This window comes from Pristiophorus japonicus, chromosome 23 (assembly GCF_044704955.1).
Source record: "Pristiophorus japonicus isolate sPriJap1 chromosome 23, sPriJap1.hap1, whole genome shotgun sequence".
Taxonomy (NCBI): Eukaryota; Metazoa; Chordata; class Chondrichthyes; family Pristiophoridae; genus Pristiophorus; species Pristiophorus japonicus.
The window spans coordinates 24,163,527-24,175,044 of NC_091999.1; the positions used below are offsets into that span (position 1 = coordinate 24,163,527).

General features: G+C 40.5%; 1 non-coding gene across 1 annotated transcript; it reads right to left on the reverse strand.

Moving 5' to 3' along the window:
* Positions 1-10,812: 10,812 nt before the first annotated feature.
* Positions 10,813-10,885, reverse strand: trnaf-gaa (transfer RNA phenylalanine (anticodon GAA)). The gene has a single exon. It is a non-coding gene; the product is annotated as a tRNA-Phe (tRNA).
* Positions 10,886-11,518: the final 633 nt, after the last annotated feature.

Here is an 11,518-nt window from a genome sequence, read left to right on the forward strand (position 1 = left end):
CATTGCTTATATTACAGTAGCCCAATCCTCTCACATTACTGCCTTATACCATGTCTCTTTTTTATATTAGACTAGACCCTTTCACCGTTATTACTGCACTAGACCATGTGTCTCTTTATATTACACTACACGCGATGTCAGTTATTACTTCTCTAGATCCTATAACTCCCAGGGCAGGTACAGCATGTGTCAGATACAGAGTGGAGCTCCCACTATACTCTCCCATCACACATTCACAGAACAGTAACAGAACGGTTTAGATACAGAGTGATGCTCCCTCTATACTGTCCCATCACACACTGCCAGGACAGGTACAGCACGGTTTAGGTACAGAACAATGCTCCCTCTATAACATCCCATCAAACAATTCCCGAGACAGGTAAAGCACGTGTTAGATACAGAGTAAAGATCCCTCCAAACTGTCCCATCAAAAACTCCCATGCCATTTAATGCACAGGTCACATTTTTGAATAAAGCTCCCTCTGTGCACTCCAATCAATTTGGTCCGAGGCATATCCTTATGGCTGAGAGAAATATTTTGTTAGATGTTGAATTCTAGTTGTGGGGGAATGTCAATGATCCATTCTTGAGAGATAGGAGGAAAATGGAAAATTGAGAGGCAGAGGATACACAAATCTCCACTATCACCTTTGTGATGTTGCTGTACATGCTGACGAGAAGCAATCTTTCCCCTTTCTGTCCGTGGGTATCATCTTTACTTTATTCTCCTATAATGTAGAGAAATGTACGAAAAACAATTGTTGCTGGAATCTGTTGAGAGATTTGCATTTCTCTCTGTCTTTATTTTTATGCTTTGCTGGTGGGGAAACGGTTATTGTGTCTCTGTCGCTCAATGATCTAATCTGGGACTTCTATTTCTGTGTTTATTTACATAAACGCCTCACTGCTGGCCATGAAGTGTTCATGGCAGGAAAATCAGATCAACAGAATCACTTATTGATCAGCCTCAACTCACAACAATGGCTTATTTTAAGAATATTGACAGTGGGTATACAGAAGTAGAAATATGTCGAACAGCGACGTTAGCTGCAGTTTTGTTCAATTGCAACAGATGTGATTTATATCAAACGGAATAAATATTAAAATGAATAATTAAGTTCTGAAAGTTCTGCTGCTGAAATAAGTGGAACATTTCTGAACAGACTGTTATTCCACTGGATCTCCATTTAATGGAATATTTAACTAACTGAAACTAAGCAATTTAAACCAGTGACCAGAGGAGTACCGGCAATCACAGGATTATCTGAGCATTTCACATATCGCAACTTGTATTTTGAAATGTTGACAATTAGAAACACTTTGCATTTATCTAGCGCATTTCATGATCTCATGATGTCCCAAAATGATTTACAGACAATGAATTACTTTGGAAGTGTGGTCACTGTTGTAATGTAGGCAACGTGGCAGCCAATTGGTGCACATCAAGATCACGCAAACAGCAATGAAATAATGATCAGATCATCTATTTTTCAGAAGTTCGTTAAGGGATACATATTTGCGCTGTAAACCCTGGAGAACTCCTCTGCACTTCAATTTAGTGCCATGAGTCCTTTAAATCCACCTGAGCGGGAAGATGGGGCTCAATTTAATGTCTGCCCCGAAAGACGGCACCTCTGACCGTGCAGCACTCCCTCAGTACTGGCACCGGGCGTGTCGGCATAGATTATGTGCTCAGGTCTCTGTAGTGGGGTTTAGTATCTGTGACCTTCTGAATCAGAGGCGAGAGTGATCCCACTGAGCCAAGGCTAAAACATGTCACAGCTTGTATTTTAAAATGTTGCCATTCAGCTCATCGTGTCTGAAGTTCAAGGACTGAGTCCAGTCTTACTCCGATCGGTTTATTATCAGGAGCGAGTTCGCTTATCTTGCTTGGGATGTCATTCTCTCACTGGAATTTCCACTGGGTCCATGTAAAAGTGTCAGCGATTCCGCAAGGAACATCTGGAAGTGCCCGAAGCACAAGGACTCACGGAACCTGAATGTTACACTGTGTCAGATGCACTATCAGTGCAGCTGGAAGCTGGGACTTTTCTGCTTAGAGCCGAGCAGGTTATGGGCCACTTAATAGAGGTGTTCAAAATCAGTAAGAATTTTGTTAGGGTAAATTGACATATACTCCATCACTCCGTTCCTCCATCCCCCCACGCTCCACCCGTCTCTACTTCACTCCCTCCCTTCATCGCTCCCTCCCACCATCTCTTCCACCCTCCACCCGTCTCTCCTTCCCTCCTTCCGTCCATCCCTCCCGTCCTCCATACCTCCATCCCTCGCTCCGTCAATCTCTCCCTCCCTGCACACTTCCCTCCCTTTCTCCGTCCATTCCTCACCCCTCCATCACTCCACCGCTCCCATGCTCCACTCCTCCTTCCCGCCATCCCTCCCTCAGGCCAAGCGATTATTGTTATTTTCCTTTGCATTTTATCTGCTCCCATCGATGAGGATTCCTCAGATGGAATTTTCTGCACCCAAATCCTTCAGCGAGCTTTAATATATATTATCAAATAAGAGAGAGAGCGATGGCTAATATATATATATATATTTAATCCCCCTGCCTAAAAACACTGACACGTAATAAATTGGCGACCTTTCTGGAGAGGGAGTTGGCTGGGGAACTGGCACTGGGTAGAAATTCTAGTTGGGGCAGTCAGGATATTTTCCGTTATTTAAATAAAAAAGATAAAGGTAAGAATTAAAGAAATTATTTTAAGACATCGTCGACTTCAGAAGTTCATTTTTCCTCCCCCTTCTCGCTGTTGAGGACGGACCATTGCCCGCCTGGAGCTCGCTGCCATTCTGTGTACGGGATGGTAGGATTCAAACTCTCTCTACGCGGACAGATTTGGAGAAGCTGGGGCTGTTTTCCTTACAACACAGAAGGTTTCAGGGGAGATTTTCCAGATTGATACCAGGGATAAATGACTAGAAACACTAGTTCAGCCCGAGCTGGAGTACTGTGTCCAATTCTGCGCACCACACTTTAGGAAGGACGTGAAGACTTTCGAGAGGATGCAGAAGAGATTTAATTGAAATGCATCCAGTATGGGCGATTAAAATTATTTGCAGAGACTGGAGAATTCTCGGGCTGCTCTCCTTAGAGCAGAGAAGGTTAAGAGGAGATTTAGTAGATTATAAGGACACAAGAAAATAAGAAAGAGGAGCAGGAGTGGGCCATACGGCCCCTCGAGCCTGCTCCAACATTCAATACGATCATGGCTGATCTGATCATGGACTCAGGTCCACTTACCCGCCCGTTCCCGCTAAACCCATATCCCCTTATCGTTTAAGGAACTGTCTATTTCTGTGTTAAATGCATTCAACGTCCCAACTTCCACAGCTCTCTGAGGCAGCGAATTCCACAGATTTACAACCCTCTGAGAGAAGAAATTTCTCCTCATCACTGCTTTTAATGGGCGGCCCCTGCTCTAAGTTTGTGCCCTCTAGTTCTAGTCTCCCGCATCAGTTGAAACATCCACTCTGCATCCACTTTTTCAAGCCCCTTCATAAACATATATGTTTCGATAAGATCACCTCTCATTCTTCTGAATTCCAATGAGTAGAGGGCCCACCGACTCAACCTTTCCTCAAAAGTCAACCCCCTCATCCGCGGAATCATCTGAGTGAACATTCTCTGAATTGCCTCCAAAGCAAGTTGATCCTTTCGTAAATATGGAAACCAAAACTGTACGCAGTATTCTAGGTGTGATCACAACAATACTTTATATAGCTGTAGCAAGACTTCCCTGCTTTTATACTTCATCTCTTTGCAATAAAGGCCAAGTTACCATTGGCCTTCCTGATCACTTGCTGTACCTGCATACTATCCTTTTGTGTTTCATGCACAAGTACCCCCACGTCCCACTATACGGTGGCATGTTGCAATCTTTCTCCATTTAAATAATAAATTGCTCTTTGTTTTTTTTTCTGCAAAGTGCATGACTTCACACATTCCAACATTGTGCTCCATCTGCCAAGTTTTTCCCCACTCACTTAACCTGTCTATGTCCTTTTGCGGATCGTGTGTGTCCTCCTCACACATTGCTTTTCCTCTCATCTTTGGATTGTCAGCAAACTTTGCCACGTTACACTCAGTCCCATCTTCCAAGTCGTTAATGTAAAAATAAATAGTTGGGGTCCCGGCACTGATCGCTGCACACCCCATAGTTTCTGGTTGCCAACCAGAGAATGACCCATTTGTACCGACTCTCTGTTCTCTGTTAATTAACCAATCCTCTATCCATGCTAATATATTGCCCGCAACCCCGTGAACTTTTATCTTGTGCAGTAACCTTTTACGTGGCACCTTGGTAAATGCCTTCTGGAAGACCAAATACACCACACCCACTGGTTCCCTTTTATCCATCCTGTTCACTACATACTCAAAGAAATCCAGCAAATTTTTCAAACATGACTTAACCTTCATAAATCCATGCTGCCTCTGCCTGACCGAATTTTGCTTTTCCAAATGTCCTGCTACTGCTTCGTTAATAATGGATACCAACATTCTTACAAGCAAGATTAGTTCTAGGCATTAGAGGCTTCAATTAATGTGGAGAAACTGGAGAAGATAGCATTGTTTTACTTGGAGGAGAGAAGTTAAAGTGGAGATTTGATAGACGTGTTTAAACTCATCAAGGGTTTAGATCAGTGGTTCTCAACCGGTGTTCCGCAGAACATTGGTGTGCCGTGACCCCTTCACAGGTGTACCACCAAATTGTGTAAAAGTATGGTGGACTTTAGCTAATTTCACAATAAAACACAAACCACTTAACTCTGAAACAGAAGGTTAGGTGGAGAGAGAGAGATAGGCAGACACATATGCACATGTCATCTACCTATATGTATGACGCCACTGCTGTTATCAACATTGCCAATATTGACAAATAACTATCTATTTATCTCAACTATTGTTAAAACACTATGTTCTAGAGTTGTACAATTAATAATGACAAGAGACAACACACACAAACAACTTAAATGACCATACTCAGAACAAAATCCTTTGTAAAATGTGTTTCCCTTTAGTACTGAACACCGCCATCCACCAACCCCCCCTCTCCCATTCCCTTACTCCCTCCCATTGATAATAGAGAAGTGTGAGTGCCTCCCATCGAGTGTGTGTGTGTGTGTGTGTGTGTGTGTGTGTGTGTGTGTGTGTGTGTGTGTGTGTGTATATGTATAAGTGTGTATATTTATGTTTGTGTGTGTAAGTGGGTCTGTACCAAGTGCGTAGCCAGGGGCGTTTGGGTCATGGCCACACCCAATCCAAAATAATAGTATTATATTGTTCATGTGAAAAGCTTACAATGGCATTATTATATTGGATGAAAGAAATGAAAGACGAGTCTAACACATATGCAGTAATACGTGTAGTTTTTATAATAAAATGTCAAAAACTATTCAATTACATTTAACCACATTCTAATTTCTATTTTGTTATTTTTGTTTCTTGATCTGCAGCTTGATGTGTGGCCGGGACTGGCGACATCTTTGATGCTTTGACCTGATACAGCGCCAATTAGTGGCTCCTTTGATGTCGGCGACATCCAATTGACCTGGCATCGCCACCCTAGCGGTTACTTTGATTTCTGAGAGTTGGCTTTTAGCATATTTTGATCATAGTCAAAATCAAAACTTCCTGTTCAACTCAAGGTTCGTTTCTGTCTGGACTCTCTGGAGTTTGGAAATTGGAAGTCTCAGTTCGTGTCTGCCTGGAGTTTAGATCAATCAGCCGAATGAAGTTTGTCCCCTCAATGGACAAATTCATTATAAGAAAACGTAAAAATTAGCAAGGAGATATCAATGACAGTGCCACTACAAGTGGCGCTAATAGGCCGACAACCAAAGCCAGTACAAGCGGCGCAGAACCAAATCCTAAAAAATCCAAAATTATTCGTCAATATATGGAGGATTATTTGAGGTTCAGTTTTTCATGGACAAGATAAGAAGAATGTCCAACCATTGTGTGTTTGTGCGGAAAAAACTGTAGAACAGTGCAATGGTTCGCAGTAAATTGAAACGTCATTTTACTACGAAGCATGCACATCTTTCAACAAAAGATCAGAGTTATTTTAGGAAATTAATGTTGACGCAATCAAAAGAAGTGAAATATTTTGAAAAAAATGTTAAGGGTGTCAGATAAGTTTCAAATTGCTTCTTATGAAGTTGCTGAATTAATAGTGCAGAAAATGAAGTCTCATACTTTAGCTGAGTCACTTATTTTGCCTGCAAGTCGTAAAATTGCCGAAATATTGTTTGGTGATGCAGCAGAACAAGACATTGCAAAGATTCCGCTGTCTGATGATACAAATCGGAGAAGCATAAATGAAATGTCACCTTACATTGAAGAAAATGTAGCCAAGAAGCTGACAAACTCGAATTTAGCTTTGCAAATCGACGAGTCCACCGACATTAGTGGTAACGCACAATTATTAGCATCTGTTCACTTCATTCATGAAAACGAGATATTTAACCAATTTCTGTGCTGTATAGAAATTCAGAAAATACTAGAGGTCAAGGCATATTTGATTCTGTGAATTCATAATTGGAAGACTTGAAAATTTTATGGGACTCATGTGCTGGAACCTGCACAGACAGTGCTCAATCTATGGTGAGATGTGTCAAAAGATTCAATATGCTCCCAAAAAAACATAATCCAAATATATTATTCACCCATTGCTTTTTGCATAGAGAAGCACTTGCTGCAAAGACATTACTGCTAGAATTAAAATCTGTGTTAGATCAAGTTGTTAATATTGTAAATTATATAAATCCAAATCTTTAAAAACTTGCTTGTTTAAACAGCTCTGCAAAGCTATGGATGCACAGCACGAATGTTTACTTTTGAATACAGATGTAAGATGGCTTTCAAGCGGGAAAGTCTTATGTCGTGTATTTGAACGTAAAGAAGAATTGTCAGTATTTTTTGAAAGAGAAGGAAACGATACCTTTTGCAAATACCTTAAGAGTGAAATGTGGTGTGCTAAGTTAGCATATTTGGCAGCTATATTTAATTGTCTTTGCAGCGTTAATACCAGTATGCAAGGGCGAAATGAAAACATTCTCACCTCTACAGACAAGCTATTAGGTTTTCAGAAAAATAATTATATCTGGAAAAAGAGAGCAACAGAACAAAATCTTGAAATGTCCCCTTTGATAACAAATCACAGTATTAAAAGTTTGCTCCTATTGTGATGGAGCATTTGGCATCACTGGAAGACAACATCATAACATATTTTCTATCTTTGGATGTAGAGAAGTATGATTGGATAAGAAATCCATTTTCTCGAAATAGTACGTCAGATTTTGATTTGACATTGCAAGAAGACGAAGAATTAACTTCTATTTCTATAGACCACGGTCTTAAAATGAAACATTCAGGTATGTTTCTTGATGCATTCTGGATTTCTATTAAAGAAGAATATCCTGCAATATCAAAAAAAAGCTTTGATAATTCTGATGCAGTTTTCAACATCGTATCACTGTGAATTAGGATTCTTACCTCTTGCGAACATCAAATGCAAAAAAAGGGAAAAATTTAGTGAACTTGAACACGAAATGAGAGAGGCCTTATCGGTTATAGGCCCTAATATCAGTGACAGAACTAAAAAACGTCAGGCTCAAGTAGCACATTAAAATACTAATTAATCTGTAATTAATGTGAGGAATTATTATTATAGTTTATTATTGTATTGTTTCATTCAGAATAAAAAATAATTAATAACTTACATGTGTACAATGTTGTATATCTCATATACTGTGACTAATAAAATGTTTTTTAAATTTTCTGAAACTTGATTTTTTAACCTTTTAATCCCTTCAAGTGTGCACCAAAAATTCTAGTATACGAAATTGTGCTGCGAATACAAGAAGTTTGAGAACCACTGGTTTAGATAGAGTAAATAAATAGGAATTGATTCAGAAGTAAGGTGATTGACTAAGAACCAGAGGCGATATTTGGATGAAATTTTTCATGTAACCACTGGTTAGGATTTGGGTTGTACTGCCTGATAGGGTGGTAGATATAGAATCAATAGTTGCCCTCAATATAAAATTGTACAAATACTTGAATGAGGAAAAAAATCCAGAGATATAGGGAAAGTGCGCTGGAGTGGGACTAACTGGATTGCTCTTCAAGAGAGCCGGCACAGATTCTTTGGGCTGAATGGCCACCTTCTGTGCCATACTAATCTATGAATGACCATAACATGGTTGAATTTCAAATTCAGTTGGAGGGTGAGAGAGTTGGTTCTCAAAGCAGTATCCAAATCTTATATAAAGGGGACTACAAATGTCTGAGGGCAGTGGTTGCTAAAGCGTACTGGGAAAATAGATAAAAGTATGGGACGGTTGATGAGCAGTGGCAGACATTTAACGAGATATTTCATAACTCGCAACAAAAATATATACTAATGAGAAGGCAAGACTGTAAAAATAGGGATAACCATCCGTGGCTAAGTAACGAAATAAGAGAAGGTGTCAAATTGGAAACAAAGGCATACAATGTGGCCAAGACTAGTGGGAGCCGAGAGGATTGGGAAACTTTATAAAGCCAGCAAAGAACAACTAAACAAATTATAAAGAGAGAGAAGACAGATTAGGAAAATAAACCAGCACGAAATATAAAAAAAGATGGTAAGACTTTCTACATGTACATAACGCAAAAGAGATGCTAAACTAAATGTTGGTCAACAAGAGGATCTGACTGGGGAATTAATAATCGAGAACAGGGAAATGGCAGACGCATTGAACAAATATTATGTATCGGTCATCACAGTAGCAGACACTAAAAACATCTAAATAGTGGAAAATCAAAGTACTATATGGAGGGAGGAAATTATTACAATTATTATCACTAATGAAGTAATACTCGGTAAAATAATGGGATTTAAGGCAGACAATTCCCCAGGACTTGGTGGCTTACATCCAAAGGTCCTGAAAGAAGTGGCTGCAGAGATGGTGATGCATTGGTTGTAATCTACCAACATTCCTTTGTTTCTGGGGCGGTCCCAGCGGATTGGAAAACTGCAAATTTAGTGCTCCTATTTAAAAAAACAGGCAGACAGAAGGCAAGCAAATATAGACTAGTGAGCCGAACATCTGTCATTGGGAAAATGCTGGAGTCCATTCAGAAAGCAGTAGCGGGACATTTGGAAAATCATAATTCAATCAAGCACAGTCAGCATGGTTTCGTGAACGGGAAATCAAGTTTGACAAATTTGGTGGAGATCTTTGAGGATGTAACGAGCAGGTTGGATTAGGGTGATCCATTGGATGTAGTGTATTTGGATTTCCGGAAGGCATTCGATAAGATGCCACATAAAAGGTTACTGAACGATAAACGTTCACGGGGTTGGGGTTAATATATGGATAGAGGATTGGCTAACTAACAGATCGGAGAGTCGGGATAAATTGGTCAATTTCCGTTTGGCAAACAGTAATTCGTGGTGTGACGCAGGGATCAGGGTTGGAACCTCAACTATTACAATCGATAATAATAAATTGGATGAAGGCCTGCAGTGTAACATAGCCAATTTGCAAATGTTAGAAAGATAGGGATAGGTGGGAAAGAAAATTGTGAGGAGGACACAAAATATCTGCAAAGGGATATGGACTGACTAAGTTCATGGGCAAAACTGTGCAGGATATTGATGATGCCACACCGAGAGTACTGCGTCCAGTTTTGGTCTCTGTATTTAAGAAAGGATATATCTGCATTGGAGGCATTTCAGCGAAGATTGATTCCAGAGATGAGGGGGTTGACTTATGAAGATAGGTTGAGTAGGTTGGGCCTATACACATTGGAATTCAGAAGATGAGAGGTGATCTTATTGAAACTTATAAGATAATAAGGGTGTTCTACAAGATGGATGCAGGGAGGATATTTCCACTCATAGGGGAAAATAAAACTAGGGGACATAGTCTCAGAATAAGGAGCCACCCATTTAAAACTGAGATGAGGGGAATTTCTTCGCTTAGAGTGTTGTAATATGTGGAATTCTCAGCCCCAGAGAGTTGTGGAGGCTAAGTCATTGAATATATTTAAGGTGGAGATAGAAATATCTTTGAACAATAAGAGAATAAACGGTTATGGGGATAGAAACATAGAAACATAGAAAATAGGTGCAGGAGTAGGCCATTCGACCCTTCTAGCCTGCACCGCCATTCAATGAGTTCATGGCTGAACATGGAACTTCAGTACCCCATTCCTGCTTTCTCGCCAGACCCCTTGATCCCCCGAGTAGTAAGGACTTCATTTAACTCCTTTTTGAATATATTTATTTAATTGGCCTCAACAACTTTCTGTGGTAGAGAATTCCACAGGTTCACCACTCTCTGGGTGAAGAGTTTCTCCTCATCTCGGTCCTAAATGGCTTACCCCTTATCCTTAGACTGTGACCCCTGGTTCTGGACTTACCCAACATTGGGAACATTCTTCCTGCATCTAACATGTCTGAACCCATCAGATTTTGAAACGTTTCTATGAGGTTCCCTCTCATTCTTCTGAACTGCAGTGAATACAAGCCCAGTTGATCCAGTCTTTCTTGATAGGTCAGTCCCGCCATCCCGGGAATCAGTCTGGTGAACCTTCGCTGCACTCCCTCAATAGCAAGAATGTCCTTCCTCAAGTTAGGAGATCAAAACTGTACACAATACTCCAGGTGTGGCCTCACCAAGGCCCTGCACAAATGTAGCAACACCTCCCTGCCCCTGTACTCAAATCCCCTCGCGATTAAGGCCAACATGCCATTTGCTTTCTTAACTGCCTGCTGTACCTGCATGCCAAAAAACATCTGCCAAAACCCAGGATTGAACAAGGGACCTTTAGATTTTCAGTCTAACGCTCTTCCAACTGTGCTATTTCGGCTGGCATTTCGGTGCATAGAGAGGTGGAGCTGAGTCCATAATCAAATCAGCCATGATAGTAAATTGCAGAGCAGGATCGAGGGACTCGGTGGCCTACTCCTGCTCCTATTGCTTATGTTATTTTGTTTTTGTTACTATCTTTGTTGAAATTACACTAAACCTTGTCGTTGTTTAATTACATTAGGCCATGTCTCTGTTTATATTACACTTGGCCCTGTCTTGATTTATATTACACTAGATCTTGTCTCTGTTTATAATACACTAGGCCCTGTCTCTGTTTATATTACACGAGATCTTGTCTCTGTTTAAATTACACTAGACCCTGTCTCTGGTTATATTTACTAGGCCCTGTCTCTCTTTATATTGCACTAGGCCCTGTCTCTGTTTATGTTATGCTGGACCCTGTCTCCATTTATATTCCACTAGGCCCTGTCTCTGTTTAGGTTACACTAGACCCTGTCTCCCTTTATGTTACACTAGGCCCTGTCTGCCTTTATGTTAAACTGGGCCATGTATCTGTTGACTTCACAAGACAATGTCTGTTTGTGTCAACCGGGGCTCAGTATTTCTCACTTTTGCCTTCGTATCAGATAGTTTTGTGATAAACTCCCACTCCAAGGATTATATATCTATT